Source organism: Podarcis gaigeae, assembly GCF_964106915.1.
Source record: "Podarcis gaigeae genome assembly, chromosome: 3".
NCBI lineage: Eukaryota > Metazoa > Chordata > Lepidosauria > Squamata > Lacertidae > Podarcis > Podarcis gaigeae.
Window position 1 is genome coordinate 93,804,132 of NC_139680.1, and position 26,729 is coordinate 93,830,860.

The 26,729-nt window shown below is 44.1% G+C and overlaps 1 long non-coding RNA gene across 1 annotated transcript in view; it reads right to left on the reverse strand.

The window, feature by feature from the left end:
* The window catches only part of LOC310842190, a 44,947-nt gene that overhangs the window by 18,071 nt on the left and 147 nt on the right, over positions 1-26,729 (reverse strand). Inside the window, exon 2 of the long non-coding RNA XR_014562981.1 lies at positions 14,097-14,195. This is a non-coding gene — a long non-coding RNA (uncharacterized lncRNA). The remainder of the gene's footprint in view (positions 1-14,096; positions 14,196-26,729) is intronic.

A 26,729-nucleotide genomic window follows, 5' to 3' on the forward strand; every position in this document is an offset into this window, starting at 1 on the left:
AATAAAATGTGCACATGACAAATCCTGACTGCGTTCTATGGGGAGATTTGCACAGGCGCAACCGTGGTGGTATCAGGCGGAGCTTATCCCCTTTCTAATCTCTGCAAGCAGAGGTTAGGCTGCTGGAAGTAAAGCCCTCAGCTTGGGGCAGGATAGTCATTCTAAGCCTCCAGAAAACAATAACACCCCCCCCCCCTTTAAAATACTAATAGGAAGGAACAAACAAGCCTTATGAGCCAGCTGGGGAGAAAACTGTCAGACAGCGTTAATTGCACCAGCTGTACGAGAACATCACTCTGAAAATGTCCGCCAGTGATTTCCAATATGCTTTTGGGGGGAAGGGGAAACATATAATTAAAGACGTCAGAATGAGGACATTGTTTTTTTCCCTTTACAGGCAGAGGTGGGGCCAGCCCTACCATGAGACAAAGTGAACGAGGTGCCTTAGGAGGCAGGGGAGCAGTAGGCAAGATGCTGTAGGACTAAATTAGCGCCTCCCCAATCTCCTGTTTTATTGTGAGTATATTCTGATAACGGTGCATTAGTGGTGGCCAAGTTCTGCTTTTGTTTGTTCTGGGGTGGTTCCCCAAGGCAGAGGCAGATTTAGGGCAGTTCTGTCACCCTGGGTGCCAAGCCTAGGGGGCACTGCAGGGCATCACAATGATGACATGCTGAATTGAGTAGAATGGAAGGCCTTGCACAGGCGCCACATAAATTTGAAAGGCCAATGTCCATTCCTGCCCTGGGCTAGGCTACAACATTACTGCTGCCCAGAAGGGCTGTAGCACAACAAAAGCAGGGCAAAAATAAACCTGAATATCATACCCTCCAACATTTCTCTGATGAAAATAGGGATACCCCATTCCATAATGGTAATTTTACTATTTATACCCCACACGTCTTACTGGGTTGCCCCAGCCACTCTGGGCATCTCCCAACATATATAAAAACATAATAAAACATTAGAAAAAGCTTCCCTATGCAGGATTGCCTTCAGATGCCTCGGGGGTCAGATAACTCCATACCATCCAACATTTCTCCAATGAAAATTGGGGCATCCTAAGGAAAAGTGGGACATTCCAGGATCAAAGCAGAAACTGGGATGGCTTCTCTAAATCAGGGACGCCCCTGGAAAACAGGGACACTTGGAAGGTCTGGAATATTGGTGGTATAAAAAGTTACAGGAGTTCAGCAGGAAGTGATGGGACATGCACTGATCAGAAATGAAGCCGTGTGAAGGCAGCAAATATCTTAAATATGACACACACACACCCCTTATCTACAGATCCTTTCAGGTAGGAATGTCAGCAGGGGGAGCCCTATTGGCAGTTCTGCCTCCCTCTGAAGTTCAATGGGTGGCCCAGAAGAGGTTGTTCTTTGTGGCAGTGCCTAAGCTGTGCAATTTTCTCCCTACAGAGGCATGCTTGGCTTCTTCACTCTGCGGCTTTCAGTGAATGCTGAAGACATGCCTCTTTATGAGGCTCTTCGATACTTGAGATGTGTGTTTTTAAGCCCCACTCTATTCCTATGACCAATTTGTTTTAACTACTACTAGCCTTTATTGGCGTAAGGATTTGTTTTAACTGTTTTATATTCTGAATTTTACATTGTTGTAACCGACCCCGGGACCCGCTAGAAAAGGGTGCGTGGTAAATTTAATACTAATAATTAAATATTCTGCAATTGCACTCACATTTGCATTGTGAACACTGGAGATGTGATTTTCTAACAGCAATGACAAGTGGAGAGGACTATTGCACTTGTGTCTTGCTTGTGGACTTCCCATGGGCATCTGCATAACCACTGTGGGAAACAGGAAGGTAGACTTTTCTTTCAGTTTTTATTGAAACTTTTTTCAGCATAAAATACAATAAAAAACAAAGTAATAATAATAAAAAAGAGTGAAGAAAATACAATGCCCTCTCTCCAAGATAGATATTTTATATTGTGATTTTATGTTGTGAACCACCCTGAGATCTATGGGTATAGGGTGGCATACAAATTTAATAAATAAATAAAAATTGATCTTAATCCTTGTCTCACACAGAAGGGGTGGATCCTCCCAGCTCTCACCCCAAAAAGATCTTCCCTTCCCTGCCTCTCACACAGGGCCCTTCACTTTCATGTGTGCATAATCCCCTCAGAGTAGAGAACACACACCAAAAATCCCCAAAAAAGAAAAGAAAAGATAAAAGAAGAAAAAGCAGGGAGATAAAAGCAACAAAAGAATAAGGAAAGGAATGAAAGGGAAAGAGAGAGAAAATAAAAAGGGCTTTCAATTCTCTGTCTGCCAGTTATATGTAAAAGGATTATTCAAAGTATTTACTCCAAGATGGTGGACTAGATGGGCCTATGATCTGATCCAAGAGGGCTCTTCTTACAGGTGGGGAAGCTGTGGCCCTCCACGTGTTCCCAGACTACAACTCCAAGCATCGTTGACATAGCCTTGCAGATGTGAGAGTTTCTTATCCCATGCTACAAAAGGGGGTCAGAAGCATTCAGAGCAGCTGAATAACTGTAAACTTAAAATAAGAATAAGAATAATAGGGAAATAAGTGTGCAACCCTGTTATGAAAGGGCTGGTTCCCCCTCCCCACAAGCCAGGATTTTTAAGAAGAGGGATCATTTGTGAAAAAGGCACAACTCATTCATAGGCATAATCAATATGACAATGAACACTGACCAAAACAATACAAAACGCTTATCAAATAGAGCTGCACAGCAGTCTTGCCAAAGGCTCTTCATTATCCACCAGTGGCCTCTTAAGAACAGAAATCTATTGCTTTAAAGAAGCCACTTGAAAGAAAAAAAGGCTAGGTTTTGCAAAGCAGCTGAGGGTAAAATAGGATGCTTTCTCTTCCTATACAGAGCTCCCATTAAAAGAACACAATGACTCAAAGAATCTTTGAAAACCATCTCAGATATCACACACATCCCTCTCACCAGATATCAAGAGAAGACTGTTTTCCAAATGCATGAAGGGATTTTGTACTTTAAAAATGTTTCATAGAAGGTCATTTTCTTTCCTTCAATGAAGTTCCATGGATTTTGGTGTGGGTGGGTGTGGAATTGCAGGCACATTTTGGGCCATCTCTTACCCCTTCCTTTTTCTTATATAGAGGAAAATCCTGGTGTGGGTTGGAGCCCCTTGCGCTTGCTACTTCTAACAGAAAATGTGGCCAATCAAGGACATATAGGACCACCTATAATTTGGCTCACAGCTCTTGTACTCCATTCCTCTGCTGTCCCACAGCAATCCTGGGTTGAACCATTGCTATGCATTGCAACTGCATTGCTTCCTTAACCATCTGCTGCAGATTGTCATTTTCTTTGACACACACTCCGAGCATTACATCTCAGAATGTAACAAAGAGACTGAATGTTGGGAACTGACCATTATATGTAGAGATAATGTACTTCTATTTGAGTTTTCCGTTTACTTGGACGGAAACAGTCATCCTAAAACGCAATTCTTGATGTGACTTATGCTAACTGCCTGAGCATAACCTTCATCTTTTACACTCCTGGCTTGGAGATACAAATATGCATGGCTTACCCTCCTACCTGAGAAGCATGTTTATCATTTTTATTATTGAACCTTCCGCCTTGCAGTGTTGATGCAAATGCCTCTAACACTGTTAGGAAACCTGTGTATTAGAGCATCTGTGCAATATCATCCGTCCTCCAAGGCTGAGCCTGGAGCTACAGTGTTTAAGAATTTATATGGCTGTCCTTCTCCTCTCTCTCGCTGTGGCAAAAGCAATAATGAAATGCATAAGCTACACCCTTCGAAAATATAACCGGGCTATTTGTGATTTTGATTCACTGTTTAGTCCCCATCAAATAAATTGTTTTACAGGTGTTCATCTTTAATATTTATTTGTTAATGGCTAAGCCCTAGACAGATTTCCTCCTCACAGTGTAAGTATTTGAACTTGGAAGAGAAAACGAGTCCTTCAAACAAGTTGATTTCTTTCAGGGATTCCTCCCCCACTCCCCCCCAGTATGGGGGCTTCACTGTGTAGTGACTACTCATAATATTTTCTGTTATCATCTTGTCAGGGTTCAATTCATTATTCCATTCATTATTCAATTTGTTGGGCTATGAACATCTGAATAATTGAAAACGGCAGAAGTATTATAAATTATCATGTCTCTATGAAAAACCCCTTTTAGAGATTTTATGACAGGACTTTAAAGCACACACGCACACTCCACTGGAATTGGCCTACAAGCACTCATCTTGGAAGGACAGTTTCACATGTGTGTGTGTCTGTGAGAGAGAGAGAGAGAGAGAGAGAGAGCGCGCGCGCATTGGGAGGAGAGATTAAAAAATATTTTCTGCATATGCATAAACACACACAGCCCCTCAAGTGCACTAAACCTCATACTCATTATGTGCACATTACATCATTTTAATTACTGTTGCATTCACAGCAGTGAACATTGTAGTCCAAGGCGGTAACATAAATAACCGATCCATAGTGATTATTAATGAAAGCAGCTTTCCTCTGGTTAATATTGGCATGTCAGCATACAATCCTAACACTACAGTGCCCTATATTATCTCAGACAAGAATGCAAAGCAAAACAGTACCTTTAAATTGGGGTGGCTAAACCATTTTTGGGCTGCGTTGACCCAGCTTGCTTTGGGCTGCATGTCAAAGTGAGTGGTATGAGATGAGGTGTGGCCCAAAGTGGTCGCAGTGAGTGTGGTGAGCACCTTTTAAAGCCTCGAAGTTGTGCAGAAGACAACATTGCCAGAAGAAGGCAGACCTCTTCTCCCAGTTGCATCTGGTCCCCCAATATGTTTCCAGCTGTATTTCATAAAGCTGCAGTGAGAGCATTTGTACCGGATGTTAAATCTGCCAAATTCCACCTGTCTCAGAAATAAATGGAAACCTGAATATTCATTCAAGGAAGATGTTGTAAATCAAAAGCTCCTGTCGGATTTATCCTGGCCACCATTTGTTTCCAGAAGTGTAGCAGTTAAAGGTGCAACAAAAGGATCGACTTCTGTTCCCCCAATAATAAATATTTATGTGGAATGGCGATTCAAACAAATATTGTATTACTTAAGACACTGTGCTGCTTTTCAAACCCAAAGTCCTCCCAAAGCAGTTGTCCCGTTTCAGTCTATGAGTAGTCAGATATCTGGGCAACCTAGAACTGCACGACCCAGGGACTGAACCTGCATGCGAAGGAGGAACATAGGAACACTGAAAGCGGTCAGACCATTGTACCATCTACCTGAAAACTATACCCACTGACTGGCTGTGGCCCGCTAGAGTGTCAGACCAGCATGTTCCAGTGAACAAGCTGATAGCTTTGCCCTGAAACCAAGTGAATACATAATGAATGTCTAGAAACCAACTCAAAGACAATGTAGAGATTGAGAAAAGCAAATGTGGTGTGTCACTTTGTCCCAGGCACCAATATGTCCCCGCCATTACAATTTGGATAATTCTAAGAGAAGTTCTCATTATAAGATTTAGTGCTATAGTGATCTGGAGAGTTTCCATCACGTATATTAGAGGGTGTTCACTTAAACCTCCCTTTACATCACTGTAATGTGCTATGTTAAATCTGGAAAAAAAAACCCCCATGTATTCTGTTGAGTGGGGCTCCAGACATCTGCCCCCAAGTCCTACTTTGATGGCATGCTAAGGGGACCCACAGCCCTCAACCCTGTCATATTTGGCTCCTGCCCTAGAAATGTTGCCTGAAATAGGTCTTCATATAACAAGCATGCCCTGATCTGCTCATACAATCTTGGATTCCAGTAATTTAGAAGCCTTCCTCCAATGCAAATCATAACTGTATTCATAAATATCAGCAGCCGCTTTTAATTCCTATTGGGGGTGGGGGCAGATTGTAAAGGTTGGCCAAATATCCCTATAATGGAAATACAGCCGCAGTCAGCTAAAGAAAGCCTGCTATAATTCCATAATATTACTTGCAAAATTGAAATCTAAAAGCTATTTTGTTTACTGTTGGAGAAGGATTGTGGAATGAAGACATAAAAAGCTACTGAGGGGTGATTTTTTTTTAATGCAACTTTTGCATAAATCTTGTATCTATAACCTGATCTTGGTGACATAAATATTAGCAGGCTTGTTTCCATTTCATCTCCCATAGAACCAATGCTGTCCTACAGCAATAACCAGCCAGAGAATAGAGCTATTTGCTGCTGTCATAAATAAGGAAGGGTGTCATGGATGTTTTCATTTGACTGAGCAGTAATGGAGTTAATTATACTTCCAGTCTCTTTGTTTTTGATCTGTGTTTCCAAAGTCATCTTGGTGTCCTGAGTTCTCTCAGTACTTTTAACCTTTCCTACTCCCACCACCAACAGTAATTTTTCCCAGTTTGATGATGAATTTGGAAGTGTTATTGGTGAAATCTTGCAATTGAGTATCTATAGAATAAATACCAGTGAAAATCTTCATTACTGTAGAAGTACCCCAAAATGAAATGTTTTGCCAATAGTTATAGGCTGACAAATGAGATGTAGAAAATGCTACTGAATATGTTACTTATTAATATATCAGTACACCATTAAGAGAAAAGGCCCCTTCTAGAAAAGCACTCTGTGCTAGTAAGAAAATAAGAAGAATCAGTTATGATACATTGGGCTAAGGATATTGGTTATAATATACAGTTAGAAGATCGGGTAAAACTATGGAAAGATGGAATAAATTTTATGGCTTGCAGTTCTCTTAAAGAAAATATAATGAAAACGATGTATAGATGGTACATAGCACCAGTGAAATTAGCAAAAATGTTCAGAACAAATAACCAATGCTGGAAATGCAGAAAGAGGGTACCTTTCAACATATGTGGTGGGTTTGTAACAAAGTGAAGGCTTTCTGGGAAATGGTTTATAATGAACTAAAAAAAATTGTTGAAATATACATTTGTAAAAAAACACCAGAAGCCTTCTTAATTGGTATTGTAGGTAATGAAATACATAAGCAAGGGAAAAAAAATGTTTTTCTAGGCAACAACTGCAGCAAGAATATTATTAGCCCAACAATGGAAGCAGGAAGAGATAGCAATGAAGGAAGAGCGGTAGATGAAATTGATGGATTACACCGAGTTGGGAAAATTAACTGGGAAAATTCGGAACCAGCAAACCCAGCCTTTCCTGAAAGACTGGAATAAATTTATGGTGTATCTAAAAGACAATTGTAAACAACTAACATAACTAGTAGGGCTACAAGAAGTTTTGTAAGGTTAATTTTATCAATTTTTGCGAAGTATAATTTATAATCTGTTTATTTAACAGTAATAACTATAATAACAAAAGGCAATATCAGAAAGTAAGTTGGAAAACCATCAGGCGAGGAGGATGGAAGTCTTAGGCTGTTATACCCAAATGTATGTTATGTTATATATAAGTTGGATGTTATGTTTAAAAATATGTGTAAAAATAATTAAAAATTATTATAAAAAAAGAAAATAAGAAGAAGCTGCTGGATCAGGCCAGTGGCCCATCTAAGCCAAGCATCCCATTCTCACCGTAGCCAACCAGATGCCTATGGGAAGCCTCAAAGCAGCACCAGAGAAAAACAGCACTTCCTCGCATGTGATTTCCAGCGACTGGCAATCAGAGGCAAATTTCCTCTGACAGTGGAGACAGAACAACATAACCGTAGCTAGTAGCCATTGATAACCATGAATTTGTCTAACCCTCTTTTAAAGCCACCCAATTTGCTGGCCGTCATTACTTCTTGTGGAAGCAAATTTCATTGTTTAATGAAATTAGGAAGCACTTTTTTGTGTTAGGAGGTACTTTCTGTCCTGAATCATCCAACATGCAGCTTCCTTGGATGTCCAGAGATTCTTCATGTGTTATGAGAGAGAGAGAGAGAGAGAGAGAGAGAGAAAGCTTTTCTCTATTCAATTTTTTGACACCGTGCATAATTTTATGCTCTTATCATGTCTCTTAGTTGGCTTTTCTCCAAACTAAAAAGCACTGAATGTTGTAATCTTTCTTCATAGGAATGTTGTTCCACCCTGTTGATCATTTTGGTTCCTCCTTTCTGAACCTTTTCCAGCTCTAAAATACCCTTTTTGTGTGTGGTGAGGCGATCAGAACTGCATACAGTATTCCAATTGGCACTGCACCCAGTGCTATTTTTTCTAGAAAAAGAGGTGCCAGAACTCCGCATGAACCTCTCCTTCGTCCTCTTTGAGTGGTGATGTTGCCCACCTGAGAGGTGTTGGAACTGAGTTCTGGCAAGTTCCGGCTGAAAAAAAGCCCCAATTGCACCATAGATTTCTGTAATGGCATGATATTTGCAGTTTTATTTTCAGTTCCTTTCATTATGATCCTTAGCACGGAATTCAAATTTTTCACATTGGGTCAACATATTCACCAAGCTGTCCACTGCAACCCCAAGGTCTCATTCCAAGTCAATAGCGACCAGTTCAAACCCCATGAGAGTATCTCTCTGTGTGTAGGTTTATTGTTGTTTTTCCCCCTAATGTGCATAATTTTAGACTTGTTTCCACTGAATTGCATTTGCTGTTTTTTTCTGCTGATTCACTCAGTGTGGAGAGAGCCTTTTCAAGCTCTTCATAGAATCACAGAATCTTAGAGTTGGAAGGGACCCGGGTCATCTAGTCCAACCGCCTGCAATGCAGGAATCTCAGCTAAAGCATCTATGACAGATGACCATTCAATCTCTGCTTAAAAACCTCCAAGGAAGGAGAGTCTGTCAGCTTCACCTTTGAGCCAGTGCCAACAACTGGGTTCATCCTCTTCAGCCCCGACTGGGCCAGGCGAGCTGGGAAAACACTCCCAGAGACCTTCCACTGCAGGGAGCAGGTCTAAGTGCTGTGGACCCACAACTTTGAGCTGTGAGCACCAAACTCAGTTCCAAAGTCAGCGGAGCACAGCAGAGTATGAACTACACGAACGACGGCTCTGAAGCATAACTTCTTTATTCTTTTGCAGCTACTGCAAACTAGAAATAAACTAAAGGCTAACGACTATCGGAGGCTACTGGACTGCAGTTGCTTAAGCAGTCATCTTATCTCTACACAGATAACACTTAGACTCTCACAGAGTCAGGCTGGAGCGGAAGAAGCGATGAGCAGATTCCGCCCCCTCCTTTCTGAAAACATTGTCAGTAGATTCTTGCAGTGGGAGTGTGCTGGTCCCGGGGGGACGGTTACTGCTACCGTAGTCAAGGTTCAGTCCTGAGTCACTAGCCTGGAAATAGTCCACAAGGTGCGAGGCGAGGTCCGTAGCAGGGAGCCGGGCAGGGACAGGAACACTCGAAGATCAGAAGCAGGAAGCCGGGCGGGGAACAGGAACACTGGAGGAACAGGACTGGATGCTGGCCGAAACAGCTCTTCAATGATGACGTTGCTCCCGCAACCTGGGACCGGGCTGACTGGCCTTTATCTTCTCTGAGGCCAGGGGTGGTCCCGGCCCCCAGGAGCCCCGCCTCCCTTGGCCTTAAGGCGAGCACTCCTCCTGGGAGAAACCAGTTCCCGGACATTGGGTACAATATCATGTTTGCTGACTGGGAAAGGTTATGGACCACCGGTTTGAAATTCACGGCATGTAATGCCTTGAAAGAAAATATTATGAAAATGATATATAGGTGGTACATGACTCCAGTCAAGCTTGTAAAAATATACCATTTGTCTGATAATAAATGTTGGAAATGTAAAGAAACTGAAGGAACGTTCTTTCACCTCTGGTGGACCTGCCCTAGAGTTAAGGCTTTCTGGGAAATGATATATAACGAGTTGAAAAAGGTATTTAAGTATACCTTCCCTAAGAAACCAGAGGCCTTTCTTTTGGGCATCGTCGGCCAGAGGGTGTTAAAGAAGGACCGAACATTTTTTATGTATGCAACAATAGCAGCAAGGATACTTGTAGCCAAGCACTGGAAAACCCAAGATTTGCCCACACTGGAAGAATGGCAGATGCAACTGATAGACTATATGGAGCTAGCAGAAATGACTGGCAGAATCCGAGACCTGGGAGAAGAGGCTGTGGAGGAGGACTGGAAGAAATTTAAGGACTATTTACAAAAATATTGTAAATTGTATGAGTGTTAAGAAAGATGTAAGATTATTAACAATATGGCACCATTAAGCTAGTTAAAAGGAATATGAAGATAAATGAAAATATAAGAAAAGATAAATTTTGGATAAATATTATGCTAAAATAAAGCTTTTAAGGTTTGGGTAAAATTATCTAAAATTAGGGACACAATATTGGAAAATTATAATATAAGAATTGAAACAAGGTGATAAATTGCTGGGTAAAGCTCGAAAAACTTGGAATGCAGGAACGAGAGATGCGAGGAAGTCCAAAGAAGTGAAGAAAATATGGTTATTGTAAAATTATATGTTATTTTGTTTGTTTTTTCTATTGTATTAAGAAAATCTGTAATAAATATCTTTTTTTTTTAAAAAAAAGGAGAAACCAGTTCCCTTCGCCTCTCTGCCCTAAGCCTCTGCAGTTCAGGAGAGGCTGAAGGGTTACTGGGCCCAGGGGGAGACTCACCTGCAGGCACTGAGTCCTCAACCACCTCTGGGGCCAGAATGGATTCACCTGGTGCCTGCTCCTGAGGATCCAGCCCAGGTGCAGGCTCCTCAGAATCAAGGCCCTGCCTCAGTTCAGCTGGCCCTGGAGGCGGGGACTCCTGTGCCAGCTGGGATTCCTCCGGTTCACTCTCAGACTCGGAATCCCAGGCCATCACAGGGAGGGGTGAAATATCCACAGAGTCCACTACCTCTCGTGGGAGTCTGTTCCACTCCCAAACAGCTCTGACTGTCCAAAAGTTTTTCAAAAAGTTTAGTCGGAATCTCCTTTCTTGTAACTTGAAGCCATTGCCTCAAGTCCTACCCTCAAGAGCAGGAGAAAACAAGCTCCCTCTTCCATGTGATAGCCCTTAAGATATTTGAAGATTGCTATCATATCTTCTCTCAGTCTCCTCTTTTCCAGGCTAAACATACCTAGCTCCTTCAAGTGCTCCTCATAAGGCTTAGTTTCCAGACCCTTGATCATCTTGGTTGCCCTCCTCTGCACAGGTTCCAGTTTGTCAACATCCTTCTTAAACTGTGGTGCCCAGAATTGGACACAGTACTCCAGGTGTGGTCTGACCAAGGCAGAATAGAGTGGTACTATTACTTCTCTTGATCTGGACACTACTGTTGATGCAGTATCTTTTTAGTTTTAACCAGCCTGACCCACTTAGCCCTGTGTTGAAATTTGTCCATCAATTTCTTGAAACTTTTCTTTCCCTGTGAAAGAGCTTTCCACTTTCCTGCATTATTCTCTGGGTGCTTTAGAATTTTGCTTGGCGCTGGACTGAGACTACCTTATCATTTCAAGATGTAAATGGATAGCGAGTGTGATCATATTTACACCACACATTTAAAAGCACAGTTATTACCTATTCCTCTCACAGAGCTACAATTCTTACAGTTTCCTGGGAAGAGGGTTTGTTTGTTAAGCCAATCTGGAAATTGTAGCTCTGTGAGGGAAACAGGCGTCTCCTAACCACTCTCAGCACCCTTAACAAACTACAGTTCCCATTATTCTTTGGGGAAAACCATGCTTGTTAAAGTTTTATATAATGCTTAAAATATGTGGTGCTGGTGTGGTCTTTTCTTTCCACGGTGCTCTGCAGCCTCCCCAGCTGCCTGAGCAACTTGAACCTTGGGGGCGGGGCACCGATGGGACAGGATTTCTCCCTGTGAGTTTTACCTGAAACAGAACCTCAGGGCGGCTGAGGCGCCTGAGTGCACACTCTGATGTTGTTTTTAAGGGAAGGCCTTCATTTCACCTTTCTTTTTCTTTTTAAAAAATCCACATGGATTTTTAAAAATAATAAACATCTGCCGGGGCACAGTAGGCTATCTCCCCAACTTCTCATGCTTAGAAGAAAGCCCAGTGAAGGATATCAAGAAGTTTCCCCAAAGCACAGGCATCCAGGGAAGGTGGTAATATGCAGAGTACCAGAAAGATGATTTGAGGAATTAAAGAAAACTTCTTTGCTGCCTCAAAAGTAAGGCAAGCACAACCAAAGCCCTGCATACCACACATAAGAATTTCACTTTTTTTTTTAATTTTCACTCTCTCCTTTGATAATTTTCAAAAGCATTGTTTCATCATTAACTGATAGAGAAAGGTAAAAGAAAGTGGAAGACATTTTCTGCACAGCACTACCTTATGCTCATAGTATGATTTCACCCACCTGACCCCCTGCCCTCAACGAAGCCATTCTATGAGAGTAGATTACAGTGGTACCTCAGGTTACATACGCTTCAGGTTAAATACGCTTCAGGTTACAGACTCCGCTAACCCAGAAATAGTACCTCGGGTTAAGAACTTTGCTTCAGGATGAGAACAGAAATCGTGCTTCGGCAGCGCAGCGGCAGCAGGAGGCCCCATTAGCTAAAGTGGTGCTTCAGGTTCAGAACAGTTTCAGGTTAAGAACGGACCTCCGGAATGAATTAAGTACTTAACCCGAGGTACCACTGCACATGTAGAAAGGTTGTGTTGGAATATGTTATTCTTGTGATTAGTCTGTGAGCAGGCTCTGGCAGGAATTTAGGATTAACCTCAGTGGATTGTGGAAACAGTATATGAATAACCAGTTCTGATGCAAATCCTTCCACATGTATGCACCCATGGGATCACTTTGGAAAAGGTCGTTCATGGGCAACAAATTGGTAACACAGACAAGTGGGACTTCAACAAAATGTTGCAGTGCGGTGTGTTCCAGTTAGTTAGCCATGCCCTTTTCTCAGATATTCCATTCTTCCTCCCACCTAATTCTTCATAAATCATGTCCCAGAATATTTTTCTTGTGGGGCACGTCCACCACATGTGGAAAAAAAATCCCTTCTTTTTGATTACATTTCCAGAATTTATTACTAATTTTTTATTTATTTTAGCCAATGCTTTGAATAAAACAAATAAAGGGGAGCAGGACCCTCCAACAGATCTCCACACTGAAAGCATCCCTAAAGAGCCAAAGGACCAAAGAAAATAAAAATAAGGTGCTTACAGTGGGAAGGATGATGCTTGTTCTACTGGAAAACAGGTCCATGCCATTTCGAGACTACATTTAATGGGGGGGGGGGGGTAATGGGAATGGTATGAAAGAACTGCTAATGGGAAAGAAAACCTTCTTAGACCCAATGTTTAGAATTTGGATGCTTGTTTAGATACAGGAGGTCACTTGGTCCTTTTCTTCTTCTCTGTCATTGTGTTGCTGCAGTTGTGAGGCCTCGTGTTATTTCTATCTTTTCTAAAACATGCAACTTTCCCGTTTGGGTTTGTGAAATTGCTTTAAGTTTATCTCTCTCTGTGTGTGTGCATGTGTATATATACTATACATGCAATCAGCATCCCCTGGTTTCACTCTCTGATCTTTCTACAAAAGCAGTGAAAGAGACAGAAGAAACTCAACCCTCTGAGCTCCAAAAAGCTCTCCTGTCTATAGTGATAATGGATTTATCCAAGCTTTGCCCTTTGTTAGGGAAGGTCAGGGTGTTGTGTTCTTTGGTGCGTGTGTGTTTGTGTGTGTGTGTGTTTCACTCTCTAAATTCTTCAAGGCTCTGAATCCAGTTTGCATATTGAGCTTCCAGGAACTATTTTCAACTTCCAAGGGCATTTGAGCATGAAGAACACATTTCTTGATGTCTTTAGCTACAAATTGGCACGCAGCTGGGCTTGCAGTAGCATCGTGAGGAGGGGGCCAACATCTTAAATCCGCTGTTTATTACCCAGGAAGTTCTGATCAAGTTTATGGTTCTAAAGACTTCAACATATCAACTCCACTGAAGAACAGGACAAGCTATTGTAAATATGAACCATCAAAGCACCAGCCATTTCAATGAAATGAAGCAAATCAATTGTTTTTCGCAAAGGTGCCTTTCAGATCTCCTTTTTCAGGTTCTCCATTACTTTATTGGTTTCAGCGGTTTTTGTATGTTAGGCTATTGAATGAAAATAAACTAACTGAAAGGGTCTCCCTCCCCTAATTAAACCTCTAAAGATCATTTGTCTCATTATGGCATCTTGACACGTTTTACTTGACCAAAACGAGTGGAGTTACCTTGAAATGTTGCAGACAGAGGCACACCTCAAAGATCACAATCTTGCAGAATAATGTCCTGCACGTCACTTTGAATTTTCTCCTCCTGGTGAGGGAAAGCTGAAAAACACAAAAAAAGGAAGGGAAGTAATGAACAGTGTTTGAGGAATCGGAAACCTTTCAATGGGGAGAAAGTGTCCAGCTGGTTCACCAGGTTTCCTTCACATGGGAATATCACTGATTTCCCTCACTAAGGAGGCATTGATGCCTTCTGTGACATCAGTAGCCATTCCAACAATCACCACATACATATCAAACCTATTTAGTCAAGGTACAGTATGTATGCATTCGCCCTGCCTGTACCCCAAATAGCGAAGCAAATCAGCATGAATTGGGGTGGTCTTTCATGTTATTGAGTGGCTTCATACTGTTATAAAGAGGTGTGAAGGTGGATCCGGGAGTGCCCAACCTTCCAAGTAGCTCTGCTGCCTCAGTTTTCCCACGAAGTTAAATCAATTGCAGATTCTCCCCACTCCACCCCCAATTTCTTTACTTTTCTGAGAAATTAAGCCAAGCTGAGTAGGGAATGCCCAGAGATAGAGAGGGGAGGGTCCTCTCCACCCAGCCCAGTGCAGCAATGGTCCTCTACATTCTTTAGAGATCACCCCTTCTCAAGGCTGGCCCAACTGTGAAGCAAAATGGGACAATTCTCTCCGGCCAGAGGTGCATGGATAGGAGAAGTGAATTGGCCCTCACATGTCTCAGAATTGGCTGTCCTGTTTTGCAATTGGCTAGCCAACCTGCTTGCTCTCCTGTAGTGGCCAACATAACCAGCAGCCCACCCACTGAGGCAAGATGAGACTGGCTGCTTCCCCCTCAACTCCCCTCTCTGAGGAAGTGCAATGGCCAGGATTGTGCCTCAGCTGTTGCAGAGGTTCATTGCCACAGCTAAAAGTACAATTAAAGCTTTTTTAAAAGAAGAAGAAGAAGAAGTTGTAAATAATGTTCATAGAACTGTAAAGTTGGAAGGGACCACAAGGATCATCTAAGTCCAACCCCCTGCCAACTTTGAAGTAACTTTTTAATGAAGCTTAAATGGGATTTGTAGCCACAGTTTTAATAGTATTAAAATGACATTTAATGGCACTTCTGTAGCAGCAGCAGCAGCAGTGCAGGGAGTCACCCAGTCACCTTGCCCAGAAGGATCCCCTTGGTTCCTTCTTGGTGTGATGTGGGGGGGGGGGGCATGTTGAGAAGGTGACAGAGAAAACTCCTGTGCTGCCACCAGCAATAAAACAGCAAAACAGCAAAAAAGCTGGGCAGGAGACATTGATTGCTGGGCCACTCTGGGAATAGTAGCTCTGGGAGGGGAATACATACTTTTAGGCGCCAGGTGAAAACTTTCTTCTATCACCAAGCCTTTGGCTGAATAAACAACCGATTGCCTTTTAAATGTGTTTGTGGGAGGGCTTTTTCCTGTTTGTGTTGGTTATGCTATGTGTTTTCATTTTGTAGTTTTATGCTGTAAACCGCCCGGCAATCTTTGGATGAAGGACAGTATAGTCAAACCTCGGCTTCCAAACACTGAAAACCCAGAAGTAACTGCTCCGGTTTTCGAACGATTTTCGGAAGCCAAACATGCTACGCAGCTTCCATTTTGAGTTTTCCTGTTGTATTGAGGCTTCCACTATCAGTTTTCGGTTGTTGAATGTTTTGGAAGTGGAACTGTCTTCTGGAACGGATTACGTTTGACAACCGAGGTTTGACTGTATATAGATTTAAATAAATAAGTAAAACAGGGTTCTCCTAACAATTCCCAGCACCTTTAGCAAACTACAGCTCCCATAATTCTTTGGGAGAAGCCATGATGGTTTAAAGTGGTGTCACGGTGCTTTAAATGCATGATGTGAATGTCCCCCCATCACTTGGAGCTGATTGAATTACATGGCAAGTCACCATGTTATGTTGCATTGTATTGTGGCAAAATAATATAAACTATCTTGGAGATCGTTTGACTAGAAATCTGATATATAAATCCTCAAAATACACAAATAAATGCATGTTATTACCTAGGACGACATGGTGAGATGAAAATGCATTTCTGGTCTGGAGAATCCCCTCCAGTCCTGTATTTTAGGTTATAAGGCAATCAATTTCTTCTTGAAAAAAAAATGAAAGAGATCCAGGCTGAAAGAAGAATTAACTAGGCAAAATAATGGCTCCTGAAGTTGAGATGCAATTATAAGCCTCTTCTTGGCCTCATACATATAATGCTACTAGCATGTTCTCCTCCTGTTCACCTGCTGTAGGGGAGGATGCTAAATTGCTTTCTTGTTTGTATTTTGGTATAGTGCTCGTCTCTTTATTACTAAAAGCCCTCCATTGATTCAGCTCCCCCCCCCTTCCCGCATTCTCCCTGTGGCACATGCATTAGGCAAGGCTAAGTGGATAATGGAGCAAGAACAATCATAAGGATAATGGTGGGTTATAGAAACAATTATGTAAGGAATAACACATGACAGGTGATCTAATCCAAAATATATAGGCTTGCTGCCATCTCCGCGGGAAAATTATGAGACTCTGGGACAAAGGGCAACTGCATTTCACCAGGTACACCCAGCATGTTTGTGTTAACACCAGCTACTGTTTATCTGTCACACGGGAGTATTCTTATTATTACTGTTATTAATATTGTGCATGCATTTACATTCCTATCTCAAGAGTGTAGGAGGAGCCCTGCTAGTACAAGCTTAAAAAGCTGATATAGGCCACATTCACACCACACATTTAAAGCGTGATGGTAATAATAATAAAAAAATTTTATTTATATCCCGCCCTCCCCAGCCAAAGCCAGGCTCAGGGCGGCTAACAACACTAAAATAGTGCAACATTATAAAAACATTATAAAAATTAATTAAAATCAAAATTGATGGCAATCATAAACTAAAGTTCTGTAAAGATTGCCAAAAGAGGGAGTCAGGCTGCGCCCTGACCAAAGGCCTGGTGGAACAGCTCTGTCTTGCAGGCCCTGCAGAAAGATGTCAAGTCCTGCGGGGCCCTTGTCTCTTGTGACAGAGCGTTCCACCAGGTTGGAGCCACAGCCGAAAAAGCCCTGGCTCTAGTTGAGGCCAGCCTAACCTCTCTGTGGCCTGGGACCTTCAAGATGTTTCTATTTGAAGACCGTAGGTTCCTCTGTGGGGCATACCAGGAAAGGCGGTCCCGTAGGTACGAGGGTCCTAGGCCGTATAGGGCTTTGAAAGTTAAAACCAGCACCTTAAACCTGATCCTGTACTCCACCGGGAGCCAGTGCAGCTGGTATAGCACTGGATGAATGCGATCTCGCAGCGAAGACCCCGTAAGGAGTCTCGCCATGGCATTCTGCACCCGCTGGAGTTTCTGGGTCAGTCTCAAGGGCAGTCCCACGTAGAGCGAGTTACAATAATCCAGTCTGGAGGTGACCGTCCCGTGGATCACAGTGGCTAGGTCAGGGCGAGAGAGGTAAGGAGCCAACTGCTTAGCTTGGCGGAGATGAAAAAATGCCGCCTTTGTTATAGCTGCAATCTGCGCCTCCATGGAGAGGGAGGTATCAAAGATTACACCCAAACTCTTAACGGACGGTGCTGGCACTAATTGCACCCCCGCAAGAGATGGGAGTTGCCCCCTCAATCCTATATCATCCCGTCCCAGCCAGAGGACCTCTGTCTTCAAAGGATTTAACTTCAACCGGCTCCCACGTAACCATCCAGCCACAGCTTCCAAGCATCTGATCAGTGTGTCTGGGGCTGAGTCAGGATGGCCATCCATTAACAGATAGAGTTGGGTGTCTTCAGAATACTGATGGCAGCCCAGCCCAAAACTCTGGACAAGCTGGGCGAGGGGGCGCATAAAGATGTTAAAAAGCATTGGGGAGAGTATCGCACCCTGGGGCACTCCACACACCAAGGAGTGGCGCGATGACAATTCCCCCCCCCCAAGCGCCACCCTCTGTCCCCAACCAGAGAGAAACGAGCGCAGCCATTGAAGGACTGTGCCCTGGATCCCCACGTCGGCAAGGCGGTGGTCCAGGAGTTCGTGATCAACCATGTCGAAGGCTGCTGACAGGTCTAGAAGAATCAGCAGCCCTGACCTGCCTCGATCCAGCTGCCTGCGGAGATCATCTGTTAGGGCGACCAGAGCCATCTCGGTCCCATGACCAGCGCGGAAGCCGGACTGGAATGAATCCAGAGCTGATGATTTATCCAGAAACCTACCAAGCTGTTCAGCAACCGCTCTCTCAATAACCTTACCCAGGAATGGAAGATTCGAAACTGGGCGGTAATTGGATAGATCTAAGGGATCTAATGATGTTTTCTTTAAAAGCGGGCACACCACTGCCTCCTTCAGTTCCCCTGGGAATGTCCGGTGCCAAGGGACAAATTGATGATATCCCCCAGGGGGGCCTGCACCTTGTCTGGACATGCTCTAATCAGCCAAGACGGGCACGGGTCGAGAGGACAAGTGGTAGGCTTTCCAGCTCGGAGGAGTCTGTCCACGTCGGCTGGGGATATCCGATCAAAGTGGTCCAATACTGGACCCGAGGACAGTCGAGGGGCCTCCAGTTCCTTTATTGTATCCAGATTGGCAGGGAGGTCATGGCGGAGCAACACGACCTCCTCCGCAAAAAAGCTCGCAAATGCCTCACAGCTGTGTGTCAAATTGTTATTTAAATTTGGCTGTCCTTCGAGGGATGTTAAAGACCGAATTATACTAAAGAATTGTGCCGGGCGAGAGCTAGCGGATGCAATGGAGGCCGAGAAGTAGGACTTCTTAGCGGCCTTCACTGCCATCTCGTAGGTTTTCATAAAAACCCTATAAGATGTTCTTGAAGCTCCGTCACGGGCACCCCGCCATACTTGCTCTAGCCATCTGAGGTCCCGCTTCATTTTCCGGAGCTCCTCGGTAAACCAGGGAGCCCGGTTTCTGCGGGGTCGCAGAGGACGCTTAGGTGCGATCTCATTGATGGCTGCCAGGAGCTGGGTATTCCAGCCCTCAACAAGCTCAGTCAATGAGTCGCCAGGGGGAGAAAGGTCCCGCAAGGCTTGATGGAATCTATCAGGGTCCATCAGCCTCTGCGGGCGAGCCCAAATCGGCTCGCCACCTAAGCAGGGTGGGGGTGGAACGTCAATCCTGGCTTTCGGAGTGTAGTGATCAGACCTTGGCACCTTCATCGAAGGAAACATGATCACATCTATACCGACGCCAAAGATCAAATCCAGTGTGTGGTCTGCTTGATGTGTGGGGCCCGAAACAAACTGGGAGAGCCCTAGTGTCGCCATGGAAGACACCAGGTCCAGAGCCTGTGAGGAGGGAGTGGCATCAGCATGGATGTTGAAGTCCCCCAATACCAATAGGTTAGGGAACTCCAAGGCCCAGCCAGCCACTGCCTCTAGCAGGCCTGACAGGGTGGCTGCTGGTGTGCTAGGTGGCCGGTACACCAGCCAGACAGCCAAGCTCACCTCGGAGCCTCACACTAGGCCAACACATTCAATGCCGGGGATCGATGGCAATGGTAGAGGCCTGAAAGAACAATCTTCCCGGATTAATGATGCCACCCCTCCCCCCCGGCTCACAGTCCGCGACTGGTGGAGGACGGAGAAACCCGGGGGCACCATCTCTCGTAAGGTAACAGTTTCCCCTTCGCGCACCCAGGTCTCCGTCACACAAGCCAGGTCGACCCCCTGCGAGGTGAAGAAATCTCGCAGGGTGGCGGTTTTGTTGCCTATAGACCTGGCATTGCACAACACCAGTGACGGAGGTGAGTAATCCTTGCTCACCCTACCCTCATCTCTAGGGATGGGGCGCAGATTGGAAGGGGTACGAGCATATCCGTATCTCGATCCCCTTCGCCTATGACATCTGCCCCCACCGCCATACCTCCCTCGCCCCTCCACAGTAGGAATCCCAAGCCTCATACTCGCCTCCATTTACAAAATATAAAAACAAACAAACAAACAAACAAAAAACCAATTATACCAAAACAAAACCAATCCCCACCCCACTCAACAACCATCCCACCCCAACCCAAAATAAAACAAAACAAAACAAAATAAAAATACATGAATAAAAACCACCGTTTATAGTGGTACAACAAAGTAAAAAGTAAAAACACTTTTAAAACACTTTAAAATATATAAAAACATTTTAAACATTTGCTGCAGCAGCACCAGTGTCCTTAACGTTGTGGCGGCGGTGAGTATGGGCCCCGCCCCCTGGCCTGGTGGAGTGGGCTTGCAGGGGGAAGAGTCCTCCCCACAAACTCATGGCGAAGCGGCAGCAGCAATGTCCCGAGGCCTCCTTGGAGCCTTATATGCTGAGATGGAGTATGGGGCCCGCCCCCAGGCCCAAGGTGGAGAATGGGCTTGCAGGGGGAGCGGTCCTCCCCAAGACTCACCGGCAAAGCGGCAGCAACCACAACTTTAAAGAGGCCTGCCTTCCCCCAAAGGATCCTGGGAGCTGTAGTTCAGGCATAGGCAAACTCGGCCCGCCAGATGTTTTGGGACTACAACTCCCATCATCCCTAGCTAACAGGACCAGTGGTGGGATTTGTAGTCTCAAAACATCTGGAGGGCCAAGGTTGGAGGAAGCCCGATGCAGGATAACCTTAGCCTTTCAGGCTGATTGAAAACAACAGCATGCAGAACAAAACCAAGTTTTCCTATGCCTGCTGTAGTTTGTTAAGGGTGCTGAGAGTTGTTAGGGCACTCCTTTTCCCCACACAGAGCTGTGGGGAAAAGGGGCATCCTATCAGCACGAGTCAACTGTCAGGGATAGTCCTGCAACATCTGGAGGACCACAGGTCCCCCAATGCTGCCTTGAGCCAGGCTTCCTCAACCTTGGCCCTCCAGATGTTTTGAGACTACAATTCCCAGCATCTCTGACCAGTGGTCCTGCTAGCTAGGGATCATGGGAGTTGTAGGCCACAAACATCTGAATGGCTGAGGTGGAGGATGCCTTCCTTAAGCTCTGTAAGGGCGCTTTTCAATAAAGCCAGACTTGATGGCTGGGTGAAATGGAAAAGTTGTAGCACCAGTTTATAGGCAACAGCTTCAACTGCATTAGTGATTTTATTCCTGTTGGGCAGTCAGATGTGATGCTCTTTCTGAGTCCTGACAGAATAATTTTTACACCAGCCCCCACCCCCATCTCACCAATTGCCTCCCTGGCAAAGTGCCACCTGGAATCAGTGCCCCCATGGCGTGTCGTTTCAGGTCTTTGTGGGAAACTAAAAGCGCAAGCACCTTGCGGCCTCCTGCCAACTGAGGTAAATTCCAAGCCCAGGGAAGCATGCAGGCTGGCCCAAGGAAGCACAGGCAGCAGCATCCGTGGAGAGTTGGCAGCCGCCCAAAGATGCCAGCGCTTCCTGAAACTACAGCAGTGCAAGTGCTACAGATCTGGCCCAACTGCTGCCAAAGCAGGACCCTGGGATCAGAGAGCAGGGCTTGCTGAGAAACATTGACGCCTTCCAGAATTATGAGAAACGGTCGTAAGCACATTTGTAACCTCTTACAAAGCGATGCAAGGGGATTGGGGGGGGGGGGGAGAGAACCTCAGGTCTGGGGGATGAATGCTGCTGTGTACTCCTTATAACACTCCCTAGGCCACACACCCTCTTGTCCAGGCCTGTTTCACTTCCCAAGGGTTTTTGGCTGGCTGCAATGGGTCCTTGAGTGCTGATATTGCTTCCTGAGTGCCTGGATAGAGGGCACAGAGGTGTGTGTTTGTGGAAACTAGCCAGTAGTACAAAGGCAAATTTTACACTTGTTGCTCTGCCCACTTTTGCCCTCGGCTCCTCCCACCACTGGCATGTGTCATCCAAGTGGTTTCTCAGAATGGAATGTGGCCCTCAAGCTTCTCCACCCCAGGACTAATGTATATGTATGAGTAACCATAGATGGCAAAGCCATTCCCTCTAAACCATGGTCACTTGTCAGTCAGCTGATGTCAATGGATGAAGTTAGCTGATTGTTGTTGTTTAGTTGTTTAGTCATGTCTGACTCTTTGTGACCCCATGGACCAGAGCACGCCAGGCACTCCTGTCTTCCACTGCCTCCCGCAGTTTGGTCAAACTCATGTTCGTAGCTTCAAGAACACTGTCCAACCATCTTGTCCTCTGTCGTCTCCTTCTCCTTGTGCCCTCAATCTTTCCCAACATCAGGGTCTTTTCCAGGGAGTCTTCTCTTCTCATTAGGTGGCCAAAGTATCGTAGCCTCAGCTTCAGGATCTGTCCTTCCAGTGAGCACTCAGGGCTGATTTCCTTAAGAATGGATAGGTTTGATCGTCTTGCAGTCCACAGGACTATCAAGAGTCTCCTCCAGCACCATAATTCAAAAGCATCAATTATTTGGCTATCAGCCTTCTTTATGGTCCAGCTCTCACTTCCATACATGTCAGCTGATAGTGGGGTTCAATTCTGCATTGGCTGTGCATGCCAGTTCCCTGCTTAGACCCTTGCAGAGATCAGGCTTGGAGTCTCTGCTCATCATCTGAGCTCAGATGCTGAGGTAGACTCAGCTGAAAAGTGGAGCATTCAGGCCTGCCAGGTGCTGCTTTGCCAGTGTGTTTCTTGCAGGAAATGTACTGACAAAGCAGGTCAACCTCCCCTCATCCCTGCAAGTTAACTTTGACAGGTGAGTGGGACCGCCTGACGCCAGATGATTGACAAGTGATTGGCCCTGCCTACCTGTGAAAGTTGGCCCATGAGGTGAGGGGAGCTAAAGATCTGGTCACTAGGCCCAAAAGGCCACCCCCTCCCCAAATATAGACAGACACTTGAGATCAGCTCTAACAGACCCATCACTGATTCACTCATAGAGGTATCAGAAGACTTGTCAGAAGGGTCCTGCATGACCGCTACACGAAATAAGAAATCTGAAGGGAAAAATAAAGTCCTTCAGTTAAAAAAAAGTTTGTTTATTCTCCTTTGTAAAAAGTATTAGGGGCTTTAAAAAAATATATATTGGTTTCTTTGCCTTCCACCTTGTTTTTGTAAATCACTCTGGAAGCTCTTTGAACAGAAGTATTTTCAATATTTTTTAAGAAAAACCTTGGAAAGAGGTCCAGTGCTCATGGAATTATGGGCTGCGGGGGGGGGGGGAGGTTTGTACATTTATACACATCTCCCACAAAAGGAGGAACATGAACTACACCCCCAGACAGTTAATGTACTTTGACATCAGGTAGAAAACGGCTATTTGATATGCATGTACGCTGCACCCACAAGGTATTAGTGGTATACCAGCAATTACTAACAGTTTGCAAAGAGTTCTACGCCTGCAATATTCTGAATATTATTTTTGTTTCCAAATGCTTTCATTTCTGCAGCAGGCTTTATAGATAATGAAATCTACTACAGGAGAGGGATTGTGAAGCGTGCCATCTCTTTAACATGATGCGCAGGTTAATATATGCAGGCTGAATCTAAAACCGGGAGGACGGCAGCAGAGGTTCGGCAGAGAGCTTTATCCCATATTTCCATACGTAGAAAGCAGGATGCATTCTGGAACCATAATAATTGCTCACAATGGGGTGCAGGGGGTACGAGGTGGTTAAGGCACAGCAGGTGGGCAGCTAACACAGGCTCCACTTCTGGGAGCATAGCTAGCGTGCAGCTTATTAAAAAACAGCCTGATGGGGTCAGTAGCCCAGTCTCAGAATACCACCCAAGAACAATTCAGTTTTAATAGCTTTTACTATGTATTTCATAAGCATGCCCATTGAAATTGAGTCATCAAAGCCTCCCGGTTCCTCCAAGACAGATTTTAGCCCGAGAGCTTGGAGTAATTATCCCACTGGATGTAAGCCTGTGTAGCTATTTCAACCTCGTTCATCATTTCAAACAGCTACATACTCTGCCTGCTAATTTCATCAGATGGATTAGCCTCTCTTACTTGTCTATCTTTTTTTTTTATTTCTGGGGGGTGAAATATTGCCTTTTCCCCGTTTTAATAAGCTGAGCAGGCATGCACCGCTGCACCGCTTCTGACTCCTATTTCTTTCAGCTCAGGGAATGATCTACTGAGGGAAGATGTGAGAGTAAATGTGAAGGTGAAAAACTTGACCACTCTTACCTGCAGGCTCAAACCAGCTGTTTCAAGCTGTCTTAAAAAAAACCCCAGTAACAACACATTGGTTCATCTTTTTTCATCTGTTCCACATATATACAAAATGGTTGGCTTTCAAATTGTTTTTGCTTTTACTTTTTTTTAGTTTCTCTTACGGGAGACAGATAATCACATTGCAGGAAGCTGAAGTTGATAACGGAGGGTTGCAACTCAAGCAGCAGTGCAATGCTTAACTATTCAGAAATAAGTTCCACTAAAGTGCAGAAGGCTTATGCTCAGGTAGGAAGGGGGGGGGAGAGAGAAACTGACATTTTAAACTCAATCCAAAACAATATTAGAACCAAAATACAGCCAGCCTTTGAAATATGCACTGCTCCTAGTTTTCTGATGCTGTTCTCTAACCAAAAAGTCTTTATGCATATATATGGGAAAGTGTGCACAAATATGAAAATTTTGTTGGAAATGACATATATTAAGGGAAATTGATTGAAAGAATGTGTGTATTATTAAAATCTGCATATGAAAATGTGTTTACAGTGGTACCTCGGGTTAAGTACTTAATTCGTTCCAGAAGTCCATTCTTAACCTGAAACTGTTCTTAACCTGAAGCACCACTTTAGCCAATGGGGCCTCCTGCTGCTGCCGCGTCGCCGGAGCATGATTTCTGTTCTCATCCCAAAGCAAAGTTCTTAACCTGAAGTACTATTTCTGGGTTTTCGGATTCTGTAACCTGAAGCTTATGTAACCTGAAGCATATGTAACCCGAGGTACCACTGTATTAGGATAAGTTTGCACCAAAATTTTCATGATAGTTTTTTTTAAAAGCAAACTGATGCAGAAATGTGGAGAATTGAATTTATGACCAGACAAATGAGAAACTGAAAGAACTGAAAGGGACAGATACTTCCATCTTTACTCCCAGGCAACCGGGTATATGCAGAACAAACTTAGTTGGTCTCTAAGGTGCTACTGGACAATTTTTTATTTATTTTTTTATTTTGAGTGTAAAAAAAAATGTTATGTAATTAATCAAGCTTAGGTTGGTTGAATTGGCCGTGCTATGGCAATGTTAACCCTATTGTACCAGCTTCCCAGCACCACAAGGCAATAGGTTCATCTATTTGAGTCAGTGCTTTTTAAATCCTGGGGGGTGCAAATGAAAATGGTCGGCACGGTGAATTTTGTGTCAGTTCAGCAGATTGGACTTGATTACCTTCGCATTGCTTCGAGACTTAAGAGTCCATGCCTCTAATTATGGGTTCCAAAATTTATGAATGGCAGGCATGTATCTTTAAAGCAGAGCAGGTTCTGCTCTGTAGGGAGCCATCTCAGTGCCACCAAGAGCAGAAGATGACGGCAAACTAGAGTTGAAACTTTCAGATAAATAGTTGGAAGTTCCATTGCTATTGCTGCCTTGTGAATCCATATAAGTGTTTGACTTAATACTAATGATCTTGATACCGGTACTGAACCATAACTAATGTTACAAATTTGCAAAAATTAAAAGAACATCACCTAAAATATCAATGAGTCCTAAGATCAAGGTCGTTGCAAATGATATGGATCTTGTCTAACTACTTGGATAATTTAGGTATAATTGAAGGATCTCTTTCCAGCATTTCACTACTTCCTAACACTGGTTTTTGCCTTCCTGCTGGTACAGGCTACAGTTCAGTTTATTACTAAAAAGGACTTTGATTTTAGTATATTAACAATCAGACAGCATCCCTTCCCACAAAATTTGTTATTTCTTTCTTGCCCATGAGTAAATAAAGTGTGTTTCCTCCCCCCACCTGATGACCACAATTTACACTATAATTTCACTTTTGTGTATTCAATGATTTGCACTATTCATGCTCCCTCCGTGGGCCAGAAGCACAATTCATGTCAACAAGGAATCAGGTTTACAATCAATCCCTCTTCACAAGGAACTCTGAGAATTGTAGCTCTGTGAGAGGAATAGGAACCTCCTAACTCTCTGCACTCTTAAGGAACAACAGCTGCATCTCGGAGGTTGCCTCCATGCCCCAACCCCCCCCAAAAAATCAAAAAGCGGTGCAGAAGCTCCACACCCAACACCCACAGAACCTGGACTTCTGCCTACCTTGACTTGAGAAAGGAAATCCATGATTTATAATACTGGACTATGTACATTGTAACATAGGAAGTCGCAGTGTGCACCAGCCCCAAGATTTGATTCACTTCAGGAAGTGGTACAATCTGTTCTGAGTCACTCCATAGTCTGTCCGATTCAATTCACGCTTCAGGTTCAAAGCAGCTTCATTAAAAACAAAGCTCCATTTCCCATATTTCGCTATTATGGAGAATCAAAATATGGCTATAACTTTTTCCCTTCTTGAAAGAAATGGATGAAATGTACAGCCTAGCAGCCTCTCCAGGGTGGCTTAAGCCCACCAAATTGCAAGCAAATACCTCCAGGGTTTGGGGGTCTGGACTCTTTGATTTATTTATTTTTAGAAGGAGGAACAATCTCCTTGTTTTATTTTGGGAGAGCTGGATGGAATTTGTAGCCATGGTTGCCCCTTTGGAGTGC